The sequence below is a fragment of the Triticum aestivum genome, chromosome 7A, assembly GCF_018294505.1.
Source record: "Triticum aestivum cultivar Chinese Spring chromosome 7A, IWGSC CS RefSeq v2.1, whole genome shotgun sequence".
NCBI lineage: Eukaryota > Viridiplantae > Streptophyta > Magnoliopsida > Poales > Poaceae > Triticum > Triticum aestivum.
In genome coordinates this window covers 689,606,227-689,624,781 of record NC_057812.1, presented here as the reverse complement: position 1 = coordinate 689,624,781, position 18,555 = coordinate 689,606,227, and positions in this window count along the sequence as shown.

Here is an 18,555-nt window from a genome sequence, read left to right as displayed (position 1 = left end):
ATATGCCCTGGCGACTTAGCGTCAAAACCAGGGCGGGTCATAATATCTCACATATAACTACTGTGATATTGAATTTATACTGCCGGCTTACATAACCTGTGCAGTAAGGGTGATAACCAAATCCTTAGAAGCCAATACTTCCACATAAATGATGATTGTCATAAACTGACGACTTATAGTCAAAAGTCAAGCCGGGTTAAGCATAAAACACTGATATATATTTGAGATATAGTCCCCAAAAGGTCTCAAGTTAAGTAATTGTGGCTGCAATAAACTTTACCAGAGACAGAATAAAACTTTTTGAGGCTTCTGATTCGGATACGATCAGTAAACCGTTTCAAAGGGGTTAAGCTAAGATTCGAATACGATCATATAGCCTCCAGTGGCTTTGGCGATGCCGATCAAGAGGGTATCGACAGCTATGTTCTCTTTGGTTCGAATACGACCTATATTTGAACAGGAAGCCCCCAAATGACCCTGAGAGTTGTTTAACGACGCTGATTCGAATACGATCCATGTCGATTCCCAAAGGGGTTGAGCTATGATTCGGATATGATCAAGAAGCCCCCAAGTAGGTTCGGTAGTTTGCCAATCAAAAGGGTATCGACAGCTATGTTCTCTTTGGTTCGAATACGACCTATGTTTGAACAGGAAGCCCCCAAGTGACCATATAAATTTTGGCATTGCGCCGATCAAGAGGGTATTGATAGCTATGCTCGATGAGCAGGAAGCCCCCAAGTGATCATAATAAGATAAGCCGTAAGGCAGGATATCCAAGTTTGAACCGCGCATCATGGAAGCAAGTTCTTTTGGCAACCTTTAATTTTTCTGAGAACTTGAACTTGCGAGAGATTTAAATCTTTTTGAATCGGAACTTTGAACCAGATTTGAGAGCTTAAAAAGCTTTGTAAGAGACAATTTTACCTTGAGCCGGATGTTTGAACCGGATTTGAGAGCTTCAAAACTTTGCGGGAGAGAGATGTCTCTTGAACCGGATCTTGAACCGACAATTTTCTGACGGCCTTTAAATTTTGATCAATATGGCGGTGTCCTCCAGAACCGGGTTATCATTCCCTCCAATGACCCGGAGTTCCCGAGTCATGTCATTATAGCCCCCGAGTCTTAAGACGACTCGAGGAGTTGTCTTAAGATTCTCCATATTTGACAGTGATAAACCGGAATGAGTCCTTCAACATCTCAGTGATATAACTTGTCCTGCATTGGAGAACTTGCAAACAAGAGTAATTGCCCTTTTAAAGAAAGCAATATATAATATAAAAACTATACTGGATGGATTTCATCTGATATGTTAAGTCAGAAATTATCCACCGCTGAGTTGATGTTCACTATGGTGAAGCTAAAACCAATCACGGGCGAGCCGGCCGCGGGAGCAGACAGACGAATCGGCCCCAGTGCTGTAAGCCAACGCGAACGGGTGAATTAATTGCAGGCACGGCCTCCGCGAACCGATACAGACCAAACCGCTAAGGCGGTGGCTTAAACACATCCATTGAACAACTCGTGCAGGCAGGCGCGGTTTTGGTGAGTCAATGTAGACCAGGCCGCAGGGACGGAGGCTTCCACACGTCACAGAGCAACATGGCTCGGACGAACATCAGTGCAAGATGACGTTGGCACACGCTTTATATCCACAGTATAACAACCCTTCGTCATGAATAATTATCCTGCGTAAAAAATATCGCAAAACCAAGCAATTGTTTTTTGGATGAATTAATATATATGACGGAATGACATTGGAAAAATAGCACCTGATTTTTGTCGGACAAGGCGGATACTGATGCCGTACTTGTAGTAATTTCACACTACTAAGCGCAAGTCAGGCGGTTGATCCTTTTTCGTTTATAGCCTTCAACGAGAAGAAAACTGCTTTTGCTACTGCAACTCCCCAGCAAGAAGTGCTTGCAGGAGCGCAGCGTAGCACCAGGCAGCCGGCTCAGGCGGCTCAGATGGCATCAGAAGCGAGCCGGATGGCTGTGCGTACACACGCGCGCGCAGCAGCAGTAGAGGCGGGCAGCTGCGGAGGTTGGCCGTCACGCCAGTGAGTAACTGAGGCGGGTCACACCATTCTTCTCCAGGTCGTGGCGATTTGACTAATGCACATTCAAGTCTTCCAAATCACAGTGGTTTTAACAAAACCATCTCAAAGTTGCTCATGTGATATCGTACTCAAGTAGTACTTCCCAAATCACGTACTTAGTAGTTCTTTGTTAAATAGTACTCCAACCTGACAGATCACTTCTTTTCCTTTGGACTGTTTTGACGTGAAAGTATCATGCAACACCGATGGTTAATCCCGTTTGGAGTGAAGCCGCAACGGCGAAGTAGGCCACGCTGACGACGACGGTGTCTCGAGGCGGGGCGACTCGGGCGTAGGCGGACTCGGCGCGGAGAGCCGGCAACCGGCTGGAACAGCAAACCGGCGAGCGCGGCTGAATGCGGGGGCAGCTGGAGAGGTCGGAACAACAGCTTGATGCGGGTTGTGACCCAGAAACAAGGCGGCGGCTCAAAAACTGCTCCGGCGAGGGTGGCGCAGGACAGGACCAAGGCGGGTCGAAGCAGGATGCTTGAGGAATCCGTGCCAGCCGCGGGTGAAGGTGACCCGGCAGGAAGTAGCGGATTGATGGAGACGGGCAGCTCATGGCGGCTTGAAGCACAGGGCGGCTCAGGCGCGGCGTAAAAATGCGTTGGCGAAACACAACAGCAGCCGAATCGCTCGAGGCAGGCAACGAGTGAGGGTCCAGAGGCGCTTGTGCGGCTACTCGGAATGGCGACTTTGTGAAACAGAGGCCCCCTGATACACACAGGGAGCTTGGGGCGGCCATGGCGTAAGTCAGCAGCTGAGACGGTTTGGAGGGACCCGGCGAATCCGCAGAGGAGGGGCGGATCGGCAATGCTCCGGCGGGCAGAGCGAAGAGGCCGCGGGGGCGAGCCACGGGGGACTCGACGACGGCGGCTCAGAGGCCACGCCGGCCAAGGGAGGCAGCACGGAAGCTGGGTCAACGCCGCATCCACTTCCGGGTCGTGCCTGTGTCCACTTCCAGATCGTGATTGATTTTTCTCCCTTTTTTTTGAAAATAGGCAAACATGATTTGGACTCGTAACAGAAACAAACTCGGACCACGAGTTGGGGTAGTGTCATGAACTCGGCGACTTGTCGAAGCGTTTCTGAAGCCACTTAAATTTCTTTTGATCTCTGCAGAACTTTGCGGGCAGCGGATTGGACCGATCTTTACTCCGGCTAGTCTTGGTTAATTTCAGGGCAGTCTTTGCACCTGATGTAGCCCTAATCTCACCAACTCAATAACTCATACTGGCAGCTTCAACTCCATCACGATTTCTACTCGTCAAACGATGAATCTGCCGACTCTATCCAAGGTTGCCCGTGCCGGGTTACCGTGCGTGATTGTTTCCTGGCTCTTCATATGATCAATTACAAGCTTCTCGATCCCTAGAAAAAATCCCTTCAAGAACTCAATACCAGCGTGCGCAGGCCCCACGGTAGGCGCCAACTGTCGTGGAATTGTCACGGCAGATGTTCTAGTGTAAGGACTTAGTCGCGAGGCCAACGCATCTATGTGGTAGCTTGAAGGGGTTGAGCGGAATCGAGAGACGCAACACACAATACGAGGATTTAGACAGCTTCGGACCCCGGGAAACATCATCCGGTAATAACCCTACATGTTGTTTGTGGCTAGGTCTCATTATGATTATGAGAAAGTCGCCGTAAGCCGGCTCTCCTCTTGGTGTCTAGCCCTAGATATTGTTTCTTGTTGCCTGTCCCTCTTGGGGAGCCCTGCCCCTCCTTATATAAGTTAGAGGGGCGGGTTACATGTGGAGTCCTAGTAGGACTAGGATTAGTCTATCTTCTCTTACAAGTTGATTACAAGTCCGGGTCTTGCTTCCTCGTAAAGGAGATATTCCTCACGCCTTTCCTCTTAAGCCGGCCTACCATAACGTAGCCGGCCTTCTGGGCCTTGAGCCTCTTGGGCCCCCGGGTCTTGTCGCTCCTTTGATCCGCTTGCCTGGTCACCCATAAGTCGCCAGGCTCGGGCGGATCACTTAGTGAGTCGTTCAGTCAGGGCGGGTCATTAGTGAGTCGTCAAGTCCGGCCGGGTTATACATCTGGCCGGGTCATACCGTGGGGTATATCCCCGACAGTCCGCATGCTTAACGTTCGGTGACGATCGGTATTACGAGTTTATGTGTTTTGATGTACCGAAGATAGTTCGGAGTCCTGGATGTGATCACGGACATGACGAGGAGTCTCGAAATGGTCGAGACATAAAGATTGATATATTGGACGACTATATTCAGACACCGGATGAGTTCTGGGGGTCACCGGATATTTATCAGAGTGCCGGGGAGGGGGGGGGGGGTTATCGGAACCCCCAGGGGAACTAATGGGCCAACATGGGCCTTGTGGGAGAGAGAGCAGAAGGCCTAGGGCTGGCCGCCCCCCTTGGGAGTCCGAATTGGACAAGGAGGGGGGCGGCGCCCCCTCTTTCCTCCCTCTCTCCCTCTCCTTCCTTTCTCCTTCCTCCTTCCTAGTTAAACTAGGAAAGGGGAGTCCTACTCTCACTAGGAGGAGGACTCCCCCCTCTCCTTGGCGCGCCCCAAGGTCGGCCGGCCTCCCCCTTGCTCCTTTATATACGGGGGCAGGGGCACCCTAGAACACACAAGTTGATTGTTTCCAGCCGTGTGCGGTGCCCCCTCCACCATAATCCACCTCGGTCATATCGTAGTGGTGCTTAGGCGAAGCCCTGTTCCGGTAGCATCATCATCACCTTGATCACGCCGTCATGCTGACGAAGCTCTCCCTCGAAGCTCAACTGGATCGTGAGTTCGTGGGATGTCACCGAGCCGAACGTGTGCAGATCACGAAGGTGTCGTACCTTCGGTGCTAGGATCAGTCGATCATGAAGACGTACGACTACATCAACCGCGTTGTCAGAATGCTTCCGCTTACGGTCTACCAGGGTAGATGGACAACACTCTTCCCTCTCGTTGCTATGCATCACCATGATCTTGCGTGTGCGTAGGATTTTTTTTGAAATTACTGTGTTCCCCAACACCAACAACAGGTCTATGTTTATTTTTAGTATCGTGTCTAGCAATTCTAGCAGCTTCATCACATAAGTAAATAACATGCCCATCAATATTATTGACCAAGAGATCCTTAACCATAGCAATACTAGGTTCAACTTTAATTTTCTCAAAGGGTGTAGGTATTCTAGCATTACTCTTACGAACCACAGTTGGAGCTTTACATGATCCTTTATTCTAACAGGGAAAGGTGGTTTATCAATATAAGCGGAAGGAACAATAGGATCAACATTATAAGTGATAGTCTTTTATTTAACTTTAATAGGTTCAACTACCTTTACTTCAATGGGAGGATGATATTTAAACCACTTCTCCTTAGGGAGATCAACATGACTAGCAAATGATTCACATAAAGAAGCTACTATCTCAGAGTCAAGTCCACATTTAGTGTTAAATTCACAAAAAGCATCGGTATCCATAAAAGATTTAACACAATCAAATTTAGGTGTTATACCTGATTCCTTACCTTCATCGAGTTCCCAATCTTCAGAGTTACGTTTAATTCTTTCCAATAAATCCCATCTGAATTCAATAGTCTTCATTATAAAAGAACCAGTACAAGAAGTATCGAGCATGGAGCGATTATTGAGAGAAAGCCGAGCATAATTTTTTTGGATAATAGTTTCTCTAGAGAGCTCATGATTGGGGCATGAATATAACATTGACTTAAGCCTCCCCCAAGCTTGAGCGACACTTTCTCCTTCGTGATATATGATCACGATGAACCAGATGTATAGGATAAAACTTTTGATGAAATTCCAATTTCAATCGGTTGTAGTTCCATGATCCAATATTATCACATAGCCTAAATCATGTCAATGCCTTTCCCTTCAAACATAGAGGGAAGACCTTCTTCTTGATAACATCCTCGGGCATACCTGCAAGCTTAAATAATCCACAAACTTAATTCATCCACATAGATTAGGTGCATATCGGGATGTAATGTTCCATCTCCTGTAAAAGGATTAGCTAGAAGTTTCTCTATCATACCCGAAGGAATTTCAAAGTAAACATTTTCAGTAGGTTCATTAGGTTGAGGAGCAACTCTTTGCTCTACTGGTCGGGGTGAAGATAACCTGAACAAGCCCCTCAAAGGATCACTTTCCATAGTAACAAGTGACAGTAAATTTCAGCACACTATATAAAATTTTCCTTACCAAATTCTACCTACCAAAGCGCTTCAGTCCTCGGCAACGGCGCCAGAAAAGAGTCTTGATGACCCACAAGTATAGGGGATCTATCGTAGTCCTTTCGATAAGTAAGAGTGTCAAACCTAATGAGGGGCAGAAGGAAATGACAAGCAGTTTTCAGTAAGGAATTCTCTGCAAGCACTGAAATTATCGGTAACAGATAGTTTTGTGATAAGGTAATTCATAATGGATAACAAGTAAATAAAGTAAAAAAGGTGAAGTAAGGTGGCCCAATCCTTTTTGTAGCAAAGGACAAGCCTGGACAAACTCTTATATAAAGGAAAGCGCTCCCGAGGACACATGGGAATTATCGTCAAGCTAGTTTTCATCATTGAGGGAGTCCTGGATTAGGGGGTGTCCGGATGGCCGGACTATACCTTCAGCCGGACTCCTGGACTATGAAGATACAAGATTGAAGACTTCGTCCCATGTCCGGAAGGGACTTTCCTTGGCGTGGAAGGCAAGCTTGGCGATACAGATATGTAGATCTCCTACCATTGTAACCGACTTTGTGTAACCCTAACCCTCTCCGGTGTCTATATAAACCGAAGGGTTTAGTCCGTAGGACAACATATAGAACAACAATCATACCATAGGCTAGCTTCTAGGGTTTAGCCTCTCCGATCTCGTGGTAGATCTACTCTTGTACTACCCATATCATCAATATTAATCAAGCAGGACGTAGGGTTTTACCTCCATCAAGAGGGCCCGAACCTGGGTAAAACTTCGTGTCCCTTGCCTCCTGTTACCATCCGGCCTAGATGCACAGTTCGGGACCCCCTACCCGAGATCCGCCGGTTTTGACACCGACATTGGTGCTTTCATTGAGAGTTCCTCTGTGTCATGGCCGTCAGGCTTGATGGCTCCTACGATCATCAATAGCGATGCAGTCCAGGGTGAGACCTTCCTCCCCGGACAGATCTTCGTCTTCGACGGCTTCGTACTGCGGGCCAATTCACTTGGCCATTTGGAGCAGATCGAAAGCTATGCCCCTGGCCGTCAGGTCAGATTTGGAAGTTTAAACTACACGGCCGACATCCGCGGGGACTTGATCCTCGACGGATTCGAGCCACTACCGAGCGCGCCGCACTGTCACGACGAGCATGATCTAGCTCTGCCGCCGAACAGTACCCTGGAGGCCGCACCCGCATTGGTTTCGGCCCTTAATTCTGAGCCAACTGCGCCAATCGAGGATGGGTGGTTGGACGCCGCCTCGGGGGCTGCGATCTCAATGGCGATCAAGCCGAACACTAGCCGCGCACTCCGCGAGACTCGTGACTCCAAGGAGCCGGACTCCTCTCCGGACTCCGAACCCTCCGCGCCCCTGCCGATCGAATCCGATTGGGCGCCGATCATGGAGTTTACTGCCGCAGACATCTTTCAGCACTCGCCTTTCGGTGATATTTTGAAGACACTAAAGTCTCTCTCTTTATCAGGAGAGCCCTGGCCGGACTACGGTCAACAAGGTTGGGATACGAACGATGAAGAAATTCAAAGCCCACCCACCACCCACTTTGTAGCCACTGTCGACGATTTAACCGACATGCTCGATTTCGACTCCGAAGACATCGACGGTATGGACGCCGATGCAGGAGACGATGAAGAACCAGCGCCTATTGGGCCCTGGAAAGCCACCTCGTCATATGACATATACATGGTGGACACCCCAAAAGAAGGAGATGGCGATGGGACAGCGGAGGATGACCCCTCCAAGAAACAGCCTAAGCGCCGGCGTTAGCGGCGCCGCTCAAAATCCCGTCAAAGCAAATACGGTGATTCCAGCATGGGAGATAATAATACTTCGAAGAGTGCCGAAGAAAACCACCTCCAGCAAGATTCAGCACAGGAGGATGGAGAAGCCAGCCCTCATGAGAGAGCGGCAGACAGAGAGGTCGAGGACGATAATTGTATGCCTCCCTCTGAAGACCAGGCAAGCCTCGACGACGACGAATTCGTCGTGCCAGAGGATCCCGTTGAGCAAGAGCATTTTCAACGCAGGCTTATGGCCACGGCAAGAAGCCTCAAGAAAAAACAACAACAACTTAGAGCTGATCAAGATTTGCTAGTCGACAAATGGACTGAAGTCCTTGCGGCCTAAGAGCATAAACTCGAACGCCCCTCCAAGAGCTACCCAAAGCGCAGGGTGCTACCCCGACTAGAGGAGGAAGCACTTAAACCTACATCACCAGCACTTGATACGGCTGACCGGCCACCTCGTGGCCGCGACAGAGAGGCCTCTCGGCCCTCCACTCAAGCCACACCCCGTACCAAGGCACGGGAAAATGCGCCAGACCTGCGAGATATGTTGGAGGACAAGGCAAGGCAAACAAGATCAATCTACGGATCACGTGGGTGCCCCACGACTCGAGACAGTAACCGTCATGTCGAACACAAATCTGGTAGGGCCGAACACACTAGAAAAAGCTCATTGGAGCTACATCGTGATATAGCCCAGTATAGAGGCGTCGCACACCCACTATGCTTCACAGACGAAGTAATGGATCATCAAATCCCCGAGGGTTTCAAACCCGTAAACATCGAATCATATGATGGCACAACAGATCCTGCGGTATGGATCGAGGATTATCTCCTTCATATCCACATGGCCCGCGACGATGATCTCCCCGCCATCAAATACCTCCCACTCAAGCTTAAAGGACCAGCTCGGCATTGGCTTAACAGCTTGCCAGCAGGATCAATCGGTTGCTGGGAGGACCTGGAAGCCGCATTCCTCGACAATTTCCAGGGCACCTATGTGCGACCACCAGACGCCGATGACCTAAGCCACGTAATTCAGCAGCTAGAGGAATCGGCCAGGCAATTCTGGACACGGTTCCTAACAAAGAAAAATCAAATAGTCGACTGTCCGGACGCAGAGGCCCTAGCATCCTTCAAGCACAATATCCGTGATGAGTGGCTTGCCCGGCACCTTGGACAGGAAAAGCCGAAATCTATGGCAGCACTCACGACACTCATGACCCGCTTTTGCACGGGAGAAGACAGTTGGCTTGCTCGTAGCAACAATATGACCAAGAACCCTGGTAATTCGGATACCAGGGACAGTAGTGGCAGGTCGCGTCGCAACAAGCAGAAGCGCCGCATTAATGGCGACAATGCTGAGGATACGGCAGTTAATGCCGGATTCAGAGGCCATAAATGCGGTCAACAGAAAAAGCCATTCAACAGAAATCCTAGGGGCCCGTCCAGTTTGGACCGAATACTCGACCGCTTGTGCCAGATACATGGCACCCCCGAAAAGCCGGCCAATCACACTAACAGGGATTGTTGGGTGTTCAAGCAGGCAGGCAAGTTAAATGCCGAAAATAACGACACGGGGCTGCATAGCAATGATGATGAAGAGCCCCGGCCGCCGAACAACAGTGGACAGAAGGGTTTTTCCCACAAGTGCGGACGGTGAACATGATATACGCAACCCACATCCCCAAGAGGGAGCGGAAGCGCGCGTTAAGGGACGTATACGGGGTAGATCCAGTCGCCCCAAAGTTCAACCCATGGTCCTCCTGCCCAATCACTTTTGATCGAAGGGACCATCCCACTAGCACCCGTCATGGTGGAATCGCCGCATTAGTTCTAGACCCAATCATTGACGGATTTCATCTCACTAGAGTCCTTATGGACGGCGGCAGCAGCCTGAACCTGCTTTACCAGGATACAATGCGAAAAATGGGCATAGATCCCTCGAGGATTAAGCCCACCAAAACGACCTTTTAAGGCGTAATACTAGGTGTAGAGGCCAACTGTACAGGCTTAGTCACACTTGAAGTGGTCTTCGGATCTCTGGATAATTTCCGGAGCGAGGAGTTAATCTTCGACATAGTCCCATTCCGCAGTGGCTATCACGCACTGCTCGGGCGAACCGCATTCGCCAAGTTCAATGCGGTACCGCACTACGCATACCTTAAGCTCAAGATGCCATGCCCTCGAGGAGTAATTACGGTCAACGAAAACACCGAACGCTCCGTCCGAACGGAGGAGCACACGGCTGCCCTTGGAGCGGAAGTACAAAGCAGCCTCGCCAAGCAGTTCTCTGGTCCGGCCATTAAACGTCCGGACACCGTCAAGCGCGCCCGGAGTAACCTACAACAAGACCGCCTGACATGTTCCGAGCAGGCGTAGCAATGCGGCCCCAACCCCAGCCCTCGCAAAAATGCGACGCCAGTGCTCCGCGTACATAACCACGCTCTAAAAATACTATGGGTACAGGGGGAGGGGCACCATCACGGCACGCCCGAAACACAGCTTAAACCGCACCAGGGGCTGCCGATTTTTTAATTTTCTCTTACTTTCAGGACTCCATTCTTCGGAAGGCCTGTTTGGCAGTTCAATTGCCGCACAAACGATGCAAGAACCAGGGAAGCAGACAAGCCATGCCGCATTACGGAACTCCCAGGTGGTCTCTATCACAAGCAGTATATTTGTTTCGCATACCATTCCGCAGCCTGCCCCTGGAACGGACATGTTAAATAGTCCAACCTTTTGCTTATCGCATTATTTGTATCGTTCTGCTTTGATCGTAGCCCTTTTTAATAAACAATGCATAGCTTTTGTCTATTTTTGCATTACTCCTTTTTTTACAAATATATGTTCCTTAACGACATGTTGCACCCATAGACTTTGGTACGGCCAAAATACGCCAGGGGCTTTAGTACCCCTCAATATGGTGTGAGAAGTCTGAACACTTTAACAAGTGCGGCACCCCGAACTTATAGCATTATATGCATCGGCTCTGAATCATGTCTTGTGTCAATAGTTGGGTTTGCCCGGCTCCTATGTCTTGGTGTCTTACGTTCCGCTGTGTCGGCTAAGGTAGCACTAGGAGAACTACTGCGATTGTGCCCCAGTTGAGCTGGGTCGAGCACCTCAGTAGAGAAAGCTAAAACTGACTGTCATGATGAAGCGAGAGCTGGTCGCTGTTCGAGAGGTTTTTCGAGTCCCTAAAGACTTATGCCGCTTAGAGCGAGGAGTCGGCTCTGTCCGGCCAAGGCGTGGATAGCGCCCCGAACTCGGTCTTCCGAATACCAGGGGCTTCGCTGAAATTTAAAATTATAGAATTCTATGGCTAAGTGAGAGTGTTCACGCATTATAGTCCGATTGCCTTGTTCATTGTGCTGAGTGCCTCCCTCGAAGGACCCAAACATGGGAAAAAGAGCGCTCAGGTTTATCCCCGAACACCCCAGCACTAGCGGCACGGGGGCAGAAGCCGACGACTCGCCATCTCTCAGAATTGATAAACAGCCGCACAGAAGGTAATATTTTAAATTCCAACAGCATTGCTTAGCGCATATGAACAAGTTTTCAGCGCACAGGACAAAACGAGCGAGTTTTACTCAAAAATTACATCCCTGAAACATTCATCCGCCACAAGGCGGGCACCCTTCAGAACATCCGTATAATAATTCTCGGGCTTGCGATGCTCTTTCCCCGGCGGTGGCTCGTCCTTCACAAGCTTCTCAGCATCCAGCTTGCCCCAGTGCACCTTAGCACGGGCAAGGGCCCTACGGGCACCTTCAATGCAGACGGAGCGCTTGATGACTTCGAGCCTTGGACAGGCCCCCACCAGCCGCCGCACCAGCCCGAAATAGCTCCCAGGCAGAGCCTCTCCAGGCCACAGCCGAACTATGAGGCCCTTCATGGCCTGTTCGGCCGCCTTGTGGAGCTCGACCAGTTGCTTCAGCTGGTCGCTCAGGGGCACGGGGTGTCCGGCCTCAGCATACTGAGACCAGAACACCTTCTCTGTCGAGCTGCCCTCCTCGGCTCGATAGAATGCGGCGGCATCGGACACGCTACGGGGAAGATCTGCGAATGCTCCTGGAGAGCTCCGGATTCGGGTAAGTAACAAGTAACTCACGCTTATGTGTTTGCTTTGCATAAAGAATGCCTTACCCGCCGCTATCTTTTTCACCGCATCCAACTCCTGGAGGGTCTTCTGGGATTCGGCCTTGGCAGACTTGGCATTTTCAATAGCCATCGCGAGCTCGGACGCTCGCGTCTTTGAGTCAAGCTCCAAACTCTCATGTTTTTTCATGAGAGCCTGGAGCTCTTGCTGCACCTTGCCAACCTAGGCCTCATACTTCTCCCGCTCGGTGCGCTCCGTGGCCGCCCTCTTCTCGGCCTCGACCAGCGCTTGCTTAAGGGTCGCCACCTCGACGTGGCCCCTACAATAGCCACAATAATCCTATCATTTTTTGCAGTTGCACCTTTTTTTATATATATTTAAACAAGGTATTTCTTACCTTCCTTGTCCTCAAGCTGCTTCTTGGCACGCCCGAGCTCTTGCTCGGACTGCTCGAGGTTCTGCTTTAGCGTGTCCACTTCCGCAGTCAGTGCGGCGGACGCCAGCAGAGAAGCCTGCATATGCATATTGACTCCTTTTTGTTAGACTCATGCGAATCTTATTTGATCCTCTCTTCGGCTTTTCTTCCCGAACGCCCAACAGAGCATCAGGGGCTACTGTCTATGCGGTAATATTATTTACACATTCTTTACTTACATCAAAGCCTGTTAAAAGGCTAGTACAAGCTTCAGTCAGTCTGCTCTTGGCGAACTGAACCTTCTGGACCACCGTACTCATAATGGTGCGGTGCTCCTCGTCGATGGAGGCGCCTTTGAGCACCTCCAACAGATTGTCCGGCGCCTCCGGTTGGACGGGGGTCACCGGCACGGTGGGCTTGCTCCTCTTGGAAGGAGGTCGCCCGTCGGACTCTCGAACCTTTGAAGGTTCCGGAGCGGTGTCCGGCCTAGAGCCCGACTTGGAGCCCTGGGGGGTTTTATCCCCTTTACCCCTGGAGTCCAGGGGGTCGCCTTGCGGCGCCTCCAGGACCACCTCCTCTTGGCTTGGAACCTGTTGGGACAACACTTCGGCGTCGTCCGTAGGGCGGGGGGAGGAAGCCGTCGGAAGCGAATTCACATCCGACGAGTCCAGTGAACCGCTTGACGACGCATCGAGCTGGTCTTTGGGTGGGCTGCATAAACATATTCGACATAAGGGAAAGCTGTGCAATAAAGGAATAATATGAATTACTCTGGTATCCCGATACTTACGATTTCGCCAAGGGCTTGGCCCTGAGCGGCCACTCCTCTCCGCCGTCGTCGGCGTCGGTGGAGTAGTCCGGAGGAAGGGTTTTCCCCTTCTTGGACCCTTTGGCCTCCCCAGTGAGGGCGGCCTTCCTTTTCTTCTCTCCCCCCGCTGGAGGGGGAGAGATCTCTTCTTCCTCCTCCTCGTCTTCAGGGGAGGAATGCACCTTGGAGCCGTCAGATGATGAACCCGAGACCTCCCGGCGCCGGGCACTTTTTCGAGTCCCCGTGGCCTTCTTCGTGGCCTTCTTCTCCGGCACCACATAGGGTGCCGGAACCAGCAACTTCGCCAAGCGGGCATCGGCTGGGTCTTCGGGCAAAGGAGCCGGACAATCGATCTGTCCAGACTTCGCTTGCCAAACCTGTCAAAGGCAACGGAGTTTAGATTCCGCATAGAGTTAAACTATGAAAAACTAATACCCTGTAAAAGGCAGAAACAACTTACCGCGCTGGTGTGATGCTGCGCGCTGAACCCGCCATCCTCGGTAGCGGATGCAAGAGCCTCGGCGCCCTTGAGAAGTACCTTCCAGACATCTTCGTACGTCGTGTCGAAGATCCTGCTCAGAGTTTGGTGCTGCACCGGGTTGAACTCCCATAGATTGAAGGCCCGTTGTTGACACGGGAGGATCCGGTGGATGAGCATGACCTGGACTACGTTGACAAGCTTGAGCTGCTTGTCCACCAGGGTTTGGATGCATGTTTGCAGTCCAGTCACCTCTCCTTTACTGCCCCATGACAGGCCCGTCTCTTTCCAGGATGTGAGCCGCGTTGGGGGTCCGGACCGGAACTCCGGGGCTGCGACCCACTCAGGGTCGCGCGGCTCGGTGATGTAAAACCACCCCGATTGCCACCCCTTCAGGGTCTCCACAAAGGATCCCTCGAGCCATAAGACGTTGGGCATCTTGCCCACCATGGCGCCTTCGCACTCCGCCTGGTTGCCGCGCACCACCTTCGGCTTGACATTGAAAGTCTTGAGCCATAGGCCGAGATGGGGGCAGATGCAGAGGAAAGCCTCGCACACGACGATAAACACCGAGATGTTGAGGATGAAATTCGGGGCCAGATCATGGAAATCTAGGCCGTAGTAGAACATGAGTCCCCGGACGAATGGGTGGATAGGAAAGCCCAGTCCACGGAGGAAGTGGGGAAGGAACACTACCCTCTCATGGGGCCTTGGGGTGGGGAGGAGCTGCCCCTCTTCGGGAAGCCGGTACGCGATGTCGTTAGACAAGTATCCGGCCTTCCTCAGTTTTTTGATGTGTCCCTCCGTGACGGAGGAGACCATCCACTTGCCTCCTGCTCCAGACATGGCTGGAGAAGGTTGAGGTGGGGAGTGCGGACTTGGGCGCTGGAGCTCAAGTGCGCGAAAATGGATAGGCAAAGGAGGAGGAAGGCGTAGGTGAAAAGGTGGATCCTTATCCCCTTATATGGGTGGACGCAACTACGTGTCCCCACCAGCCTGGTAAAACTCGCTTATCTCCAAGCACTGTAATCAATGGCGCGGTTGGGTTACCCACGCCCGTATTGATAAGAATCCCGGAATAAGGGGACATGATCTCTGCTTTAACAAGACGTGTCAAGGAAACCGCTTCGCATGACGCGCTGAGGTGGGATAATAAAACGATTCGAATAAAGGCTTGGCCGTGGTGCATCACACTACGGAATACGTCAGCAGATTAGATTTGTGTAAATATTATTCTCTCTATGGCAATATGTGGAAACTTATTTTGCAGAGCCGGACACTATCTTTGTGTTCAAAATCTTCTATGAAGTACTTGGAGGAGGAACCCGCCTTGCAATGCCAAAGACAATCCGCGCGCCGGACTCGTCGTCATTGAAGCCTGGTTCAGGGGCTACTAAGGGAGTCCTGGATTAGGGGGTGTCCGGATGGCCGGACTATACCTTCAGCCGGACTCCTGGACTATGAAGATACAAGATTGAAGATTTCGTCCCGTGTCTGGAAGGGACTTTCCTTGGCGTGGAAGGCAAGCTTGGCGATACGGATATGTAGATCTCCTACCATTGTAACCGACTTTGTGTAACCCTAACCCTCTCCGGTGTCTATATAAATCGGAGGGTTTTAGTCCGTAGGACAACATATAGAACAACAATCATACCATAGGCTAGCTTCTAGGGTTTAGCCTCTCCGATCTCGTGGTAGATCTACTCTTGTACTACCCATATCATCAATATTAATCAAGCAGGACGTAGGGTTTTACCTCCATCAAGAGGGCCCGAACCTGGGTAAAACTTCGTGTCCCTTGCCTCCTGTTACCATCCGGCCTAGACGCACAGTTCGGGACCCCCTACCCGAGATCCGCCGGTTTTGACACCGACAATCATGCTCATATGATCTGCGTTCGTTACTTTGATAATTTGATATGTGGGTGGACCGGTGCTTGGGTATGCCCTTCCTTGGACAAGCATCCCACTTATGATTAACCCCCCTCGCAAGCATTCGCAACTACAAAAGAAGAATTAAGCTAAACCTAACCATAGCATGAAACATATGGATCCAAATCAGCCCCTTACGAAGCAACGCATAAACTAGGGTTTAAGCTTCTGTCACTCTAGATACCCATCATCTACTTATTACTTCCCAATGCCTTCCCCTAGGCCCAAACAATGGTGAAGTGTCATGTAGTCGACGTTCACATAACACCACTAGAGGAAAGACAACATACATCTCATCAAAATATCGAACAAATACCAAATTCACATGACTACTTATAACAAGACTTCTCCCATGTCCTCAGGAACAAATGTAACTACTCACAAATCATATTCATGTTCATAATCAGAGGGGTATTAATGTGCATAAAGGATCTGAACATATAATCTTCCACCGAATAAACCAAATAGCATCAACTACAAGGAGTAATCAACACTACTAGCAACCCATAGGTACCAATCTGAGGTTTTGAGACAAAGATCGGATACAAGAGATGAACTAGGGTTTGAGAGGAGATGGTGCTGGTGAAGATGTTGATGGAGATTGACCCCCTCCCGATGAGAGGATCGATGGTGATGACGATGGTGATGATTTCCCCCTCCCGGAGAGATGTTTCCTCGGCAGAACAGCTCCGCTGAAGCCCTAGATTGGTTCCGCCTCAAGACGGCAGCGCTTCGTACCGAAAGCCTCATTATTTTTTCCAGGGAAAAAGACACCGTATACCAGAAGATGGGCATCAGAGGGCCTTCTAGGTGGCCCACGAGGCAGGGGGCGCGCCCAGGGGGTTAGGGCGCGCCCTCCACCCTCGTGGACAGTGGCTGGCCCCCCTCTGGTGCTTTCTTCATCCAATATTTTTAATATATTCCAAAACTGATTTTCGTGGAGTTTCAGGACTTTTGGAGTTGTGCAGAATAGGTCTCTATTATTTTCTCCTCTTCCAGTCTAGAATTCCAGCTGTCGGCATTCTCCCTCTTCATGTAAACCTTGTAAAAAAAGAGAAAAGGCATAAGTATTGTAACATAATGTGTAATAACAGCCCATAATGCAATAAATATCGATATAAAAGCATGATACAAAATGGACATATCAAGGCCACTAATATGATTCCTTGTTGTGATTAGCTAGCTAGGTCTACGTTTGCCACTAATATACCCATCTGTCATGTTTGTATATTAATTGCCATGTTATAGTATTTGCAGAAACTATGGAGCACCGAGACTTGGAAGTAGAACAATTATTGGGGGATATAATCCGCGACGGAGGTGATGTCTTGTCGTATCTCAACGACACCGATGGTCTGGAAGGAGAGGGTGAAGTAGGCTCCGGTGATCGAACAATGGAGGGGGAAGGACATGATCATGATGGCTCCGGTGACCGAATGCCGGTGGAAGAAGGAGATCGTGATGACGGTTCCGTTGTGCGAACGGAGTCCGGCCAGGTATCTATACCTATACTAATTTTGGACTCTCTAGAAATTACCACATTAATTAGTAATTAAGAGCCGTTAATCTGGTGGGACCATGTTATTACGGTGTAGATCAACCCGTATAATTGTATCATGTTTGTATCACATCTGGGTCCTAAAACTAACCACCATCACCCCGCAAAAAAAAACTAACCACCATCTATAGATCCATCTACAACCATTGGATGAAACAATAGATCGCACAAATAATCCAAACGATTCTCTCTTTCTCTCCTTCGTCCATGTCATGAGTCAGGATTTATACTATTAAAAAAAGTGATAAATCACCGTTCCCTCAACCAGACAATCCAAACGTCCTCTCCTTCTCTCCTTCCTCCTCACGAAGGAGCAAATTACAATTGGTTTCCCTTTGCCCGATCTGCCGATGCGTCTTCCCCAACCCTCCTCCACCTCTTCTGCTCTCGCATCCAACAAAGTTGCAGCATTAGCCAAACTTTTCGTAGTCTCCGGCTACTGGATCTCCCCTCCATGACGTCTCCAACATCCAAGTTCTATCGGCAATGTCCAGTTTATTATTAAAAAGATATCTCCCCCGATCGGATCGGAAGCCCCGACAGCGACCAGCGACCTCCACATATATGCCAGGGATGTCCCCTCGAGCTCCACCCTCTAGCTATATGTTTGGGGATTTCTACCAAGGTCTTCAGCAGCGCCTTCATCATGGCCAGCTCCAGGTTGGTTCCGTTGGATCCTAACAACTCGCCAAATTCTCTCACGTGCGTGCGTTGTATGTGTTAATTTGAAGCCGGCGTTAAACATCAATCCAACTGCTTGCTGTTGCTGTACGTGCGTGTCCAGCCAGTTGAGATCAGTATATTTCGTGAGTTCAGGCCAGCTCTTTACATCAATCAAAGGCTGCCTCTATAAGGTATAACTGCAACTAAAGGATCACACCATGGAAGCAAAGTCTATTAGACTGCTTTGTTGTACGACTGCGTGCAGCTACTGTTTTGAGTAACCGGGTTGGGGAGACAAGATTGCATTTAATGATCTTTGGTAATCAGGTTTAGATCTATCTGAAAGCAACAGTGTGAGGAAAGAAAACAAGACATTCGAGCTTTCATCAAGTTAGGTTCAACCCCACCCAGAGTTCTTGCTGAGCCGATGGGGTTGCTCAGAACATCCGCCAACAGGTTCAGGTAAGACGAACCCTTAATTACGTTACAATTCCTGCTTTAGCCTGATTATTTCTGTACACTAACTTCAAG